Below are 15,012 nucleotides of genomic sequence, written 5' to 3' on the forward strand. Positions count from 1 at the left end.
TCATATATATTGATCCTACTATATATGGTCTTTTGTAACAGGCTTCTTTTAATTAGCATAATGTGTTCAATATTCATCCATATTGTAGCATGCATCAGCACTTCATGCTTTATTTATTGCCAAATAATATTCCATTGTATGGATATACCACATTATATCAGCTCATTTGTTGATGGTCATTTGGATTGTTTACACTTTTTGGCTATTATGGATAATGCTGCTATGAACATTGTGTACAAGTTTTTGTGTAGATATGTCTTCAGTTTTCTTGAGTATACATATAGGAGTTTAACTGCTGAGTCATATGTCAACTCTGCATTTTACCTTTTTTTATTGAAGTATAGTTGATTTGCAATATTGTGTTAGTTTCAGGTATACTGCATCTTACTTTATAAAGAACTGTCAGACTGTTTTACAAAGTGCTTACACCATTTTACATTCCTACAAGCAACATATGAAAGTTCCAACTTCAATTTTTCTACATTCTTGCCAACAATTGTTATTGTCTGTCTTTTTTATGATAGCTATATTAGTAGGTGTGAGTGGTATCTCACTGTAGAACTCAGCTTCTCTTAAACCGTAAGTCCTATTCACAAACCTATTCAAATTCCCTTAAACTGCATTGATAATTTTAATAATTGATGTTTTTAAGCACTTCAAATACCTTACCAGACAAATGAACATGCAAAGCTTCCAATAATTTCAACATCTCTTATAAATCCAGTAAATTAAACTTACAAATGCAATAAAACAACTTTGCATTTCAGACATTTAATACTGACTATAAAGATTTTAAATGGTTACATCTCTAACCTTTAAATCGTGAGTCTGAATTCAATGAAAAACTCAAAATGGAATCATAAACCTGATCTGTCGAATTCCTTAATATGACTGATTCTCCTGAATACTAAAATTTTAAACCCTAAATACTCATATTATCTATAATTACAAGTATCTATCATAATTATAGATATTTAAGATTTACAATGTTATATATAATCATTATCAATAATTACTAACTTATTCCTACATTTAACATGAAAGTATCAAACTATGAGTTTGACCCCTTTTACCTGGGTTTGGAAGGACACTTACTCGCTAAGGAAGCAGTTTTACTGGATCTAATTAATTCTTGATCCATTCATTATAACGAGTTTAAGCACAAGCTATGTGCCGGTGAACAAAACAGACCAAATCCTTTGCTATGCTCAAACACTTCCATTGTGAGTGAGTGTTACTAGCATGACTTTAAAACTGTGACTGAAGAAATGGAAATGGGAGGAGAGAGATGCATCTTTTAAAAGGTGAGAGTTATGATCTTATACTGAAGTGGAGGAAAAAGACAATAAATAAGGTAAATATGAAAATAAGATACATTATCGAAAAGTGCAAAGGAGGAAAAAAAGACAAAAGGGAATGAGAAGTGGGGGGCAGGAACCCGCATTAAATTTTTAGATAGGGCAGCCAAGAAAATCCTCACTGGAAAAGATAAATTTTGAGTAATGACTGAAGCAAGTGAGGGAGCTAGCTAAGCAGACATCTGGGGAAAGAACATATTCTAGATAAAGAATATCAAGTGCAAGGGCTCTGAAGCAAGAGCATACATGGAATAGCCAAGGATCAGCAAGACAGCTAAATGGAGAAGAGTAATTAGGGGGATAGTGGTTGGAGATGATGTCAGGTTAAGAAAGGCCTTGCAGGTCCCTGAGGGGATATAAGAAGTCATTGGAAGGTTTTGAGCAGAAGAGAGACATGATTTGACTTAGGTTTTAATAGGATCACATGGTGTCAGTGTGGGGATTGGCTGAAGAGGAGCAACAAGCAGAAGCAAAGAGGCTCGTAAGAATCCAAGCAGTCCCAGGGTGCTGGCAGTGGGGATGGTGAGAAGTGGCTCTGGTTAAACTGTGAAGGTAGAATTGGCAGAGAGGAAGAGGAGAATCAAAGATAATTCCGAGGCTTTTGGTCTGAGCAACCGAAAGAACAGAGCTGCCATTAAATGACGTCGGGAACACATGGCAAGGGGAAAATATCAGAGGCTCTATCGTGGACGTTTAACTTTGCGATACTTAGACATCCAAAAGGCTCTCCCAGTAGGCACCTGATATGCAGATCTGGAGTTCAGGAAAGAGATAGCATTTAGAAATGTATGTTTTGTAGTCATCAGTATGCAGATGGCATTTAAAGTCCTGATATTTTTTAAAGTTTTGATCCCCTGAGGAATGAGTGTAGAAAGATGAGAAGAAGAGCAGGACCGAACCCTGGGCGCTCCAACATTTAGAGGGGGGAGATGCCGTGGAAGAGCCTGAGAAGGGATGGCCAGGAAAGTGGGAGAACAGCCAGGCAAATGTGGTACCCCGGAAGGCAAGTGAAGACGGCACTTCAGGAAGACAGTCACGACTGTGTCAAATGATGTTGATAGGTCAGTTAAGAGGAGGACTAAAATGTGACCATCGGCTCATGTGCTCAGCAACTGCATCAGCTTCCAGTCCTGGAAGAAGAGTAAGTTTCTCCAGAAGACTTTTTCCTGCCAGATCCCAGCGTGAATTAGGAGTTTCCCTTTAGTGCTCCTCTGGCACACGATGCTTATCTATATAAGAGCATTCAGTCATTCAGCAAAAATTTATCTATTATTTATTATTTGCCAAGTACTACTGTAGGCTGGCAATTTAACAAAAAGTCAAAAATCCTTTCTCATGGAGCTTTCGTTTTAAGAGGAGTGTGGAGGGGAACAGACAGTGAACAACGTTAAAAAGAAAATGTGTATAGCATGTTAGAAGGTACTAAGTGCTGCGGAGAAAAATAATAGAGGGAAGGAGATGGGGAGTGTTAAGGAGTTGTCATTTTAAATAGTGTGCCCAGAAAAGGCTCGCTGAACAAAGACTGGGAGAACAATCCATGGGGGTGTCTGGGAGAAGAGCATTCCAAGCAGAGGGAAAAAACACAGAAGCCCTAAGGCAAGAGCATGCCTGCTTTGTTCAAGGAATAGCAAGGAAATCTGCGAGGCTAGATCAGAGTAAAGGGAAAGGGAGAGTGTTAGGAGAGAAGGACAGAGAGGGTATGAGGAGAGGTGGCAGATCAGAAATGGTCTTATAGGTCATTGAAAAGACTTTAGCTTCTTGAAATGTAGACAGTCAAATGGAGGTGTGCTTTAAGTGTTAATACACATATTGAATTTTGAAGACAGTTATAAAAAATGTAAAATAGCTTGCTAATAATTTTTATAGTGATTGCATGTTGAAATGAAAATTTTTGATATATTGAGTTAAATAAAATATAGTATTAAAATTATTTTAAAAAGACTTTAGCTTTGGGCTTCCCTGGTGGCGCAGTGGTTGAGAGTCCGCCTGCCGATGCAAGGGACATGGGTTCGTGCCCCGGTCCGGGAAGGTCCCACATGCCACGGAGCGGCTGGGCCCGTGAGCCATGGCCGCTGAGCCTGTGCGTCCGGAGCCTGTGCTCCGCAACGGGAGAAGCCACAACAGTGAGAGGCCCGCGTACCACAAAAAAAAAAAAAAAAAAAGACTTTAGCTTTTTCTCGGAAACAAATGGAGAGCTTGGAGAGGGTTGAAAAGAATGACATGAGGTCACTCTGGTTTCTGTTTTGATAATAAACTGTAGAGGAGGGCACCAGCAGAAGCAGAGAGCTAGTTAGGAGGCAATTTCAATAACAAAGGTGGGGTTAGGAAAACTTGTCCAAAGTAGAATGCCAAAGAAGTTGCTAGGTCTTATCCAGCAAATACCAGAGAGGCCAAGGAAAGAGGCAACCACTTCCTGCTTTCTGCAGGCTGAGAGGTAAAATCCTTGACCAACAGTACTATTCTGTTATATCAGTTGGGGCAGGCTAACTGTGGTATCAGATGAACTACAAAATTTCTGAGACAATGTAATATACGTTTGTTTACAGCTCATATAAAATCCCTCTCCTCCAAATGGTAATTTGAGAACTTAGGACCCCACCATCTTGTGGCTCCACCACATTCAACATAAGGCTTCCTTATGCTGCAGCAGAAAGGATCTTACTTGGTAAGTATGAATGAGCCAGACCAGGAAATGCCAAGCCCTTCTGCTCGAATTCCATTGGCCAGAACTCTATCATATGGCCACACCCAAACTGCAAAGAAGGCTGGGGAATAGAGCCCCTCTGTGCACCCAGGAGAAAGAAGAAGCTGACCTAGTGAAGAGCTAGCCATCTTCTGCTCCAGCTGTGAACGGGTATGCTCTTCATCACCACACATTCCAAGACCTTTCTTCAATGCACCAAGAGCTAATTCCTTTGCAGATTTTTAAATTACAAGGAGCTGGCTATTTGTGTGCCCACCACTGTTTTCACTTACCTGCCTGCAACTCTTTAAGCTTTCTGAAAAAGTCTAATTTTCCCTCAGCCTAGCCTAGAAGAAAAAAGCTGAAATGAATGAAGTTGTAACAAACCAAAGGACTAAAAAACTGCTTTGAGGAATATAGTCCACAACTGCTCCACACGCATTTCCTAGACTACTTTATCTGCGCAATTGCTTTATCATTTAGAAATAGATAGGGAACTCATTTTACATGCAACAGAATGGATATGTAAAACCAAGAACAAGAGAGATGGAAGATACGCCTTTTAAATTACATTTGTGTGCACAGTCAGCTCTTAATGATCTGTGCGAAAGAAAAAGAAATATGGATAATATAAAGCAATATACATCTTTTCTTCACTTAGCAATTAGCCACTAACACATATATGCCCATCTCCACTCAGTCTGATTTTCAGAGCTGGCCTGTACTATCATTTATGACAAATGATCAGTAAACGCTGATTAACTGACTACAGGTTACACCCATAGGAAGATATCCTGAAACTGTAAAATAAAAACATTCCAGTAAGAGTTTAAAATGCGCATTTCAATTAAAGACAATTTGATTGTTTTGATATTCTTGTAGGCAGCTAAGGTTCACACATGTTGATAGAACATAATCCCTGGTGCCTCTTTCTGCTTACTTATTACAATTTTCTTATAGTAGCAGTCTCCTGGAAAATACCCAAAAAGCAACAAAATTTTTTTTAAACTGTTAGTGTATCACATAGGATTTAAAATGTAATGATGAATCTAGTATTTTTACAAAATCTTATGTGATACCCTATTAATAGAAGTGTCCTTAGTTTCTTCTCTTATCTCAAATTGATAAGCCTTTCACAAAAATTAAATGATTACCCAGTCATCCTGAATGTATAATAAATTATACAAGTTCTCGCTTCAGTAGCAGGTATATCTAGGGGAAAAAATATATGCGATGTTTAAAGAGAGAGAGAGAGAGAGAGAGAGAGAGAAAATTGATCAAGATTCTTACCATTGGTTATTTCATAGCTGTCCAAGGTAGGGTTGGACCACTATTTGAGGGACCTAAAAAAATCTGTGTTTTTTAACATTTGTTTCCAGTGATTATGCAAATCAGGTAAGTTTGTGAAACATCAACCAAGTACAAATGTAACTCCTCCAAGAAGACAGAGCTTCCATCTGCTGAATTGTTTTGTAAACCTACAAGGTACGGGACTTCCCGAGTAGTCCAGCGGTTAAGATTGTGCTCCTAGTGCAGGAGGCCCAGGTTCCATCCCTGGTCAGGGAACTAGATCCCGCATGCCACAGCTTAAGATACCGTGTGCTGCAACTGAAGATTCTGCATACAGCAATGAAGATCTGGCAGGCGGCAACAAAGATCCCACGTGCCGCAACTAACACCCGGCACAGCCTAAATAAATAAATAAGTAAACAAACCTACAAGGTACACTGAACAGTTACCAATACATAAAATTTAGAATAACATAGTACAAATATAGTATATGTTTAAAATTCCAAAAGAATCATGACTGCTAAATGGTTTTACTATGTAAAATTTTTTGTTTTCTTAATTGTTGTTTTGTTTCAAGCACATCATTAAAGTATACTTTATCTTGATGGTATATTATTTAGTCATTCAATAAGATATAAATTATGATAGTTCTCCTATCTATTTGAGAAACATTTTATTATGAAATGAAATATATAAGAATTTTAATTAAATATTATTTAGACTTGGCCTTCACAGGAATTTGTGATATCAAGATATTGATTGAGGGACTTCTCTGGTGCTCCGGTAGGTAAGACTCTGTGCTCCCAATGCAGGAGGCCCCGGTTTGATCCCTGGTCAGGGAACTAGATCCCGCATGCATGTTACAGCTAAGAGTTCACATGCCTTAACTAAAGATCCCATGTGCCACAACTAAGACCCAGTGCAGCCAAAATAAATAAATATTTTTTTAAAAAAGATATTCGTCAAATACACAAAATAAACCACTGCACTTTAGTTTCAGATAATACAGTTGATTCAGAGATCAGTTCCAGGGCTTACTTCGTGGTGCAGTTGTTAAGAATCCGCTGGCCAATGCAGGGGACACGGGTTCAAGCCCTGGTCTGAGAAGATCCCACATGCCATGGAGCAACTAAGCCCGTGTGCCACAACTACTGAGCCCAAGTGCTGCAACTACTGAAGCCCACACGCCTAGAGCCCGTGCTCAGCAACTAGAGAAGCCAACACAATGAGAAGCCTGTGCACCAATATGAAGAGTAGCTCCTGCTTGCTGCAACTAGAGAAAGCCCTCATGCAGCAATGAAGACCCAATGCAACCAAAAATAAATAAAATTTATTTAAAAAACAAAACAAATCAATTCCATAACATTTAAAATCAAATTAATCATAGCTAATGTCATAATCACAGTAAGTGACAATCCTTCACGGTGGAAAACCATTTGTATTAATATTTTCAAATGATTGGGGTTTATAGGAAGATAATTATAATACTGATTTTTATGATAGTTTAAGGGATATTTGCATTCCATATCTCACTTATATCCTGTCCTGGGGATATAAATTTTATAGACGTCTTAGATATCTGCACAGAAGGATACCAAAAAGAAAATGATTTGTCTGAAACTCATAGCTTGCATTTTCAGTGCCAAAAAGAAATTATGTCATTAAGCTTGGCAAGATATAGACACATTGGGGTAAGGGTTGGTAGTCACCTAGTCAATGTACCTATCACATTGCAATCATTGTTCTTCCTCTGATGATAGCAAAGTTACCTTTCATTTATTTTTTTATAAATCTTTGTTATTTTTATTTATTTAATTTATTTATTTGGTTGCGCCGGGTCTTAGTTGTTGCAGGCAGGCTCCTTAGTTGTGGTTTGCAGCCTCCTTAGTTGCAGCTCTTCAGCTCCTTAGTTGTGGCATGTGAACTTTTAGTTGCGGCATGCACGTGAGATCTAGTTCCCTTACCAGGGATTGAACCTGGGGCACCAGCATTGGGAGTGTGGAGTCTTAATCACTGCACCACCAGGGAGGTCCCAAAGATATCTTTTACTGTTTTATTTTTTTTAATTAATTAATTAATTTATTTATTTTTGGCTGTGTTGGGTCTTCATTGCTGCACCTGGGCTTTCTTCAGTTGCATCGAATGGGGGTTACTCTTTGTTGTGGTGTGCGGGCTTCTCATTGCGGTGGCTTCTCTTGTCGTGGAGCATGGGCTGTAGGCACGCAGGCTTCAGTAGTTGCAGCACACAGGCTCAGTAGTTGTGGTGCACCGGCTTAGTTGCTCCATGGCATGTGGGATCTTCCCAGACCAGGGCTCGAACCAGTGTCCCCTGCATTGGCAGGCAGATTCTTAACCACTGTGCCACCAGGGAAGCCCCAAAGATATCTATTAAATGTATATAAAATGCACATGAGAAAACATTTTTAAAGCATTTAAATAGCAGCTTCACACAAAGTACTTCCAATGACTTTTCTAAAATTCCTTTTTACCTTCTGCACACTTATTTAGCATCTACTGTTGGAAGGCTACTATTCTAGGTGCAAAGGATACAAGAGAGATTAGATAAAATTTCTGCCATTTCATTGGGGAGGCAATAATAAATATCAGAAGAGATAGGTTATATGTAAGAAGTTTCCCAAACTGCAGCTCTCTGGGCAACTATAGCCGAATCATATACGGTGTGTGTTAAAATGCAGATTATGTATCCCACTATCTAGACCTACTAAATCAGCATCTCTGGAGACACATTTCCAGGAATCTTCATTTTAACAACATCCTGATAATCCTCGCTCTCAGGAAAGTTTGTGAATCACTGGTAAAAGTTAAATCCGTAACTGAGTGACATAGAGTAAGAAGTTGCAGGTTAAGGATTCAGTAATTATAATTATTCACAGGAGATATTATTGTCTCAGTTAAAAAATCATAGAAATTCTACAAATTACAGAGTTTAATAAAGACGAAGTATACACAATAATTACAGAAAAATTAATAACATTCCTATATTTACAATTAGAAAATGTAACTTAGAAACACATATACTATTCATAATAGCCACAATAATTATAGGGTTCCTAGGAATAACTCTAACAAAATATGCGAAAAACAAAACAGAGAAAAATCAAAACTTTATTAAAAAACAAAGAAGATTTACATAGAGAAATAATATCATGCTCATAAATGGGTCACTTCAATATTCTAAAGATGGCAATTCTCTCTAAATAAATGTTTAAGCTTTAAGGCAATGCAAATCAAAATACTAACATAGCTTTTCGTTCAAAAAAAAAAAAAAGAAAGCTGTTCTTAAAATTTACGCAGAAGAGTAAAAGACAAAATCCAAGGCAAGACAAATAGACAGTGGAATAGAACAGAGAGCTTACACAGAAAGACATGTGTGTGAGATCTTAACAAATGTGGAGGGAGGGGGGAAGATACCTACCACTTATATCAGAGCAAAGGGCTAATCTTCCTACATATATATTAAAAGACTCCTAGAAATTGATAAGGGGAAAAAAAAAGGCCACAACCTGATAGAAAACTAGAGAATAGAAACAGTCTACAGAAATGGAAATGACTTTTAAACATATGAAACAGATGCTCAATCTCACTCACCTTAAGGGAAACACAAATGGAAACTACAGCAATCTCCTGTATTTCATTTATCAAATTGACAAACATCTGAACATTTGATAACAAATGTTACCTTGACTGTGGTAAGGCTATGGGGGGGAAAGATACTTTTATAGATTGCTGTCAGGAGTGTACATTAGTGCAAGACTATACACAGGTAATAGCTAGCACAATTACATATGTACTTACTCTCTGAACCAGCAGGTCCACTTCTAGGAACTTACATAGTGTATGCAAGGGTACTCACTGTAGCACTGTATGTGATGATGAGTCTGAAGGCTAGAGCATGGTTTTAAATTCTAGCTCTACCACTTACTAACATTATGTTCTTTGGTAAGTTACTAAATCTCCCTGTGCCTTGGTTCCTTCATCTGTAAAATGGAGGTAATGATAGTATGTATTCTTTGGGTTGGCATGAGGATTAAATGATTTAATCTATATAAACAGTACTTACAACAGTACCTGGCACATACTATACATGTGTTAGCTGTTGATAGTAACATCACAAGACTACAAACAACCTACATATTTATCAATAGGAAACTTGTTAAATAAATCATGGTAGAGTCATACAACACAGAGAGGAATAAGGTTTTTATGGAAGTATCTCAATATATATTGTTTAGTGAAAAAAATAGGTGCAGCAATGTGTATAGTATTTACTATTTGTGTAAAAAAAAGACAGAAACAGGAAGAATATGCTGTGTTTAAAAAATTATTTTTAATCTCTCAAAGTATATCAGAAAAGCATAATGAGAGATGAGATACAGGGAGATTTTTCACTGTATGACTTTTTGATATGCAAGGCATGTGAATGTATTACCTGTTCAAACATACCAGTTTAAAAACAATTCCAGATGGATTACAGATCTAAATTTAATAAGAAAAAAAATAGATTTTAGAAAACAAAAATGAGTATATTTATAACCTAGAAAAAGAAACCATTTTTTATTTGAGAGGCAAAAAGCACAAAGCATAAGACAAATATTGATAAATTTAACTATATTTAATTTTTTAAGACTTAAGAATAACAAGACTCCTCGTAAAATTAAAATATAAGTCCTATATTGAGAAAAGATATTATAAAACATACAATGGGCAAGTCAATAAAAAAATATAAAATAAGTACATATGACTAAGCCAGTGCTTATTTTTCTAAGCAAATGATATGAAAAAGGAATTCAAGGAAACTATCTCAATGACTAAAAAAATATATATAAAAAGATGTTCAGTATCACTAGGAATCCTGAAAATGTATACTAAAACAACAGTGAGGGGACTTCCCTGGCGGTCCAGTGGTTAAGGCTTCACCTTCTAATGTAGGGGGTGCGGGTTCGATCCCTGGTTGGGGAGCTAAGATCCCACATGCCTCGTGGCCAAAAAACCACAACATAAAACAGAAGCAATATCGTAACAGATTCAATAAAGACTTTAAAAGTGGTCCACATCAAAAAAAAAAGAAGAAAGGGGAAACAATAGGACCCCAAGCCCTTCCTCCATATCCTTGCTGCTTAATTGGAACTTCAGTGTGGCTTTTGCAGTTCTGATTCTGAGTGAGTGCTGTCTTTGATTCCCGCCTCAACAGGATGAGCATCTCTGCAAAGGTATATACAGCGGGAGAGGAGAGGGGTTGGGGGAGAGTGAGAAAGAAGAAGGAGGAGGAGGAAGAGGAGGAGGGGGAGGGGAGGCAAGGCGAGGGAGAGGGGAGGCAAGGGAGGCCGGGTGACCAGGGTGAAGATAGGGAGGAGAAGGAAAAAACCAACAAGGTTTACAAATATGCACAGGTTAGGAAACAGTAAGTAAAATTTGAGGTGAAAATGGTCTAATGTTTTTAATATGACTTTATATTAATTAAAATTTAATATTACTTCTTTTTTTTTTTTTGCGGTACTCGGGCCTCTCGCTGTTGTGGCCTCTCCCGTTGCGGAGCACAGGCTCCGGACGCGCAGGCTCAGCGGCCATAGCTCACGGGCCCAGCCGCTCCGCGGCATGTGGGATCTTCCCGGACCGGGGCACGAACCCGCGTCCCCTGCATCGGCAGGCGGACTCTCAACCACTGCACCACCAGGGAAGCCCATTAATATTACTTTAATAAACACTTGATTTGTCTTTAGTTGATGATGGATTGGTTGGTATTATGTGTGTGTGACTATAACTACAAGGAAGCACGTGAGTGGCTGTGTTTGAGGTTCAGTCCTACCTCCCAAACCAAGGAATAACCACGCTCCCTTATTTGTGCCTTGATCTTGAAGCATGCTAAATGGCTTGTTAATAACCTTTAAAGATGTGGTTTATTCTGGTTTTTTGTTGATGTGTTGTTTGTTGCTGGGACGAAGAGTTTGCATTTCATAATCACGGGTTGAATTTACGGACTTTCAGTGAGTGTGAAGAGCATTAAACTTTAACTGGAGAATAGTTTAAGTGACTCATCTGAGCTCCTGATTTTTAGAGCCTGCTTCACTTTCTGATCCACTCCAAGAGGCTTTTATCTAACTCTTAGAACCTGACTATAAGTATGGTGATTCACATTCAATTTTTTTTACATTGTATAAAGAAGTCGAAAGCAAGAAGAATTGGTCAATACAGAAATTATGTGGCATCCTTTTGTATTTTATAATAATATTAATGGAGAAATTCTAACCAGGGCCTATAATAATTTCATTTCAAAATTAGCAATATAACAAACTAATAAAATGTATCCAAACTGAAATATAGATTAGAGAAATCAATGACAGAGATATGCATTCTCTTCGGTTCTCTTTATAACGTACTGGTTTCCACTTTTATAATAGTTTAGTGATGAAGCATCTCTCCCTTGCCTTGGATCACATTTCTGTTTTTGACATTTATGAACTTAAATTTTGTTACGCTCTTTCCACGTAATTCTTCTATTTCTACTTACAACAGCACTAAAACTTCTGTTTACCGGTTGATTATATCTCCCCACATTGATGATTTTTCTGCATCAATACAACAGCTTGATTAAACAGATTATTTTAAAAGGAACATTCACTTCTTTAGACTCTGATGGGATGCTTCAGTATATGCTAATCACATTTGTTAAACTTTCTTTGATACCGTTCGTTATTATAAATTTGTACCTACTTTGTTTTTATTTCTATCAGCCACAAGTTTCTTTGTAAGGTAGTCATGAAGAAAATATTTTCCAGCTATTAGAAATCAGTGTTCAGGTGTTTCTCCATATATATATCCAAAATAGCATTAAGAAGTGTGAACATTGTTTGGTTATTTCATTGTGGATCTCTTTTTATTGTCTGTTTGTGTTCTCTGGGTGTTCATATCATCACCCAATTTAGTATCATCTGTGATTTGAATTAATGTGCAGTGTACCTCTATGTCCAGACCAAAAATAAAAGAGTTAACATTCTTCCGAGATACTTTAAACTGAATGCAATTTAATATCCAAAAACAAACAAACAAACAAACAAAAAATGTGAGGGGACTTCCCTGGCAGTCCAGCGGTTAAGACTTCGCCTTCCAATGCAGGGGGTTTGGGTTCAATCCCTGGTCAGGGAGCTAAGATCCCACATATCTCGTGCCCAAAAAACCAAAACATAAAACAGAAGCAATATTGTAACAAATTCAATAAAGACTTTAAAAATGTTCCACATCAAAAAAAAAAAAAAAAGGAACAACAACAAAAAAGAAAAAACAGTGAGAAATCATTTCACACCCATCTGACTGGGAAAAATATAAGGTCTGAAAACATCAAATGTTGGCAAGGATAGGGAAACGGGAACTATTAATACAATGTGGTGCTAGTGTAAATTGGCACCACTTAGCAAAGTCTATCAGTCAAGGACAGTCTGTCAGTCAGGGTCCTCAGCTGCAAGAAATAGAAACAAAGTAAGTTAAACATAAAAGGTGTTTATTGAAAAATATTGAGAGCTTACAGAATCTCCACAAACGCTGGATAATAGGCTTGGAAAATGTAGGAACAAAGTCAAGCTTTGCCGACAAACTAGAGCTAAATTTATGCCAGTGAATCAGTCTGGGAAGCCACCCATGCCACTAGCAAACACAACTTCTTGTGTCTCTAGCTTCAATTTCAGAATCCTGGGGAGGAGGGTTGTCAGGGAGTTGCGGCAACTGTGAGCTCTAGCTGCTCAAGCGGGTGGCAAAGTGAGTATCATGCGTTTTCAGCTTCTTTAACGGGAGGTGAGCTCTGCCTCTATGAAGTCATAATAGGAACTTCCTCAAATATAGACAGAGGATTCAGATACAGGGCAGCCAAAAAACAGCAAATGTCCGTAGAAGAGAACAATCTATTCCATGACCAGCAGTTCCATTTGTAAGTATAAACCCTAGAACTTTTTCTCCATGTGTACAAGAAAATAGTTGCTTGTATATTCCTTGACACATTGTCTCCAGAGGGAAAAATTAGAACTAACCCAATTTTGTTCATTAGAAGGCAAATGAATAAATGGTTTAGTTATACAATAGAATACTCTATAGTATTTAAATGAGTGAGCTACATGAATCAACATGAGTAAAAAACAAAGTTGTAGAAGAATACATACAGTATGATACTATTTCCATAAAATTTAACCGTATACAAAATTACAGTGTATATTGAGATAGATATACTAATGAAAGTATAAACACATGCATGGAAATGATACATAGCTACTTCAGGATACCTTTGGGAGAAAGAAAAGGATTAGGATAGGGTGGCGCTTTAACTGTAACATTTTATTGCTTTAAAAAAAAACATCAGGGCTTCTCTGGTGGCGCAGTGGTTGAGAGTCCGCCTGCCGATGCAGGGGACACGGATTCGTGCCCCGGTCTGGGAAGATCCCACATGCTGCGGAGCGGCTGGGCCCGTGAGCCATGGCTGCTGGGCCTGCGCGTCCGGAGCCTGTGCTCCGCAACGGGAGAGGCCACAGCAGTAAGAGGCCCGCATACCGCAAAAAAAAAATAATAATAAAAATAAGCTAAATTTGGAAAATATTAACATTTGCATAGTGAACAATATTATTATTTCACCCAGATCCCTTTGGATCCCTACTGACCTCAATAAATCGCTTGCACACAACTTTCTGCCTCAGGTCTGCTTCTGGGAAATCTGACCTAAAACAATCTATCAACACAAGCTCCTACTTCCCCCCAATCTTTGCCCATAACTCTACCTTCCCTCTGTTGCCTATTGGTGAATGTGCATGTTCAGATCTGAAAACCCAAATGGGGTGGGTTTTCATTCCTTCTGTTTCTCCAAACCTGTTCTGTCATGGTCAACCAAAGACTTCCATATTGCTAAATCAAGGGCCAATTTTGGTTCCCAGCTTATTGGGCGATCACTTCCCTCACCTTGAAACACTTTCTTCCCTTGCTATGATAAAAGTTTGGATTCTTGTTCAGCAAATACCCATTCTCCTCACCCTTCCACTGTAGGTTGAATATGCTTCCCACTCCCCTCTGATGTTGGATTTGGCTATGTGACCCACTCTATAGCCAATGAAATATTGGCCAACCCGATGTGAGCAGAGGCCTTAAACATGCTTCAATAATGTGAGCAGAGGTCCACAAATCATGTGGATTTTGGACTGCCTCTTGTACCCCAGTTGATCTTCTCCAGGTGGCTGCTGACTCTTCAATCTGGGTTCCAGAAATAATACACATGGGACAGACTTAAGCTAAATCTACAACCTAAAGCAGAGCCACCCAGCTGAGCACAGCCTAGATCTACTGAACTGCAACCAATCTGCTGACTCATGGGCATGAGAACAGGTATACTGCTATAAACCACTGACCATGGAGTGATTTGTTATACAGAACTATTGTGGCAATAGCTGACTAACACACTTGCCTTCCAGGAAACCACACTCTCCTGATTTTACTCAAATCTCAGGACTATTCCTCCTCATTCCCTGATGGCTTAATAGCGGGGTGCCCCAGGATGAAGTTCTGAAACCTCTTCTCTAGTCTCACTCACGGTGCTCTTAGCCATTTTCAGACCAGAGAATAAATAAATATCACGTGGAAGCTCCCAAATTTATATCACCAGGCCAGACCTCTCTCTTGAACTCCAGACTG

The sequence above is a fragment of the Phocoena sinus genome, chromosome 3 (genome assembly GCF_008692025.1).
Source record: "Phocoena sinus isolate mPhoSin1 chromosome 3, mPhoSin1.pri, whole genome shotgun sequence".
NCBI lineage: Eukaryota > Metazoa > Chordata > Mammalia > Artiodactyla > Phocoenidae > Phocoena > Phocoena sinus.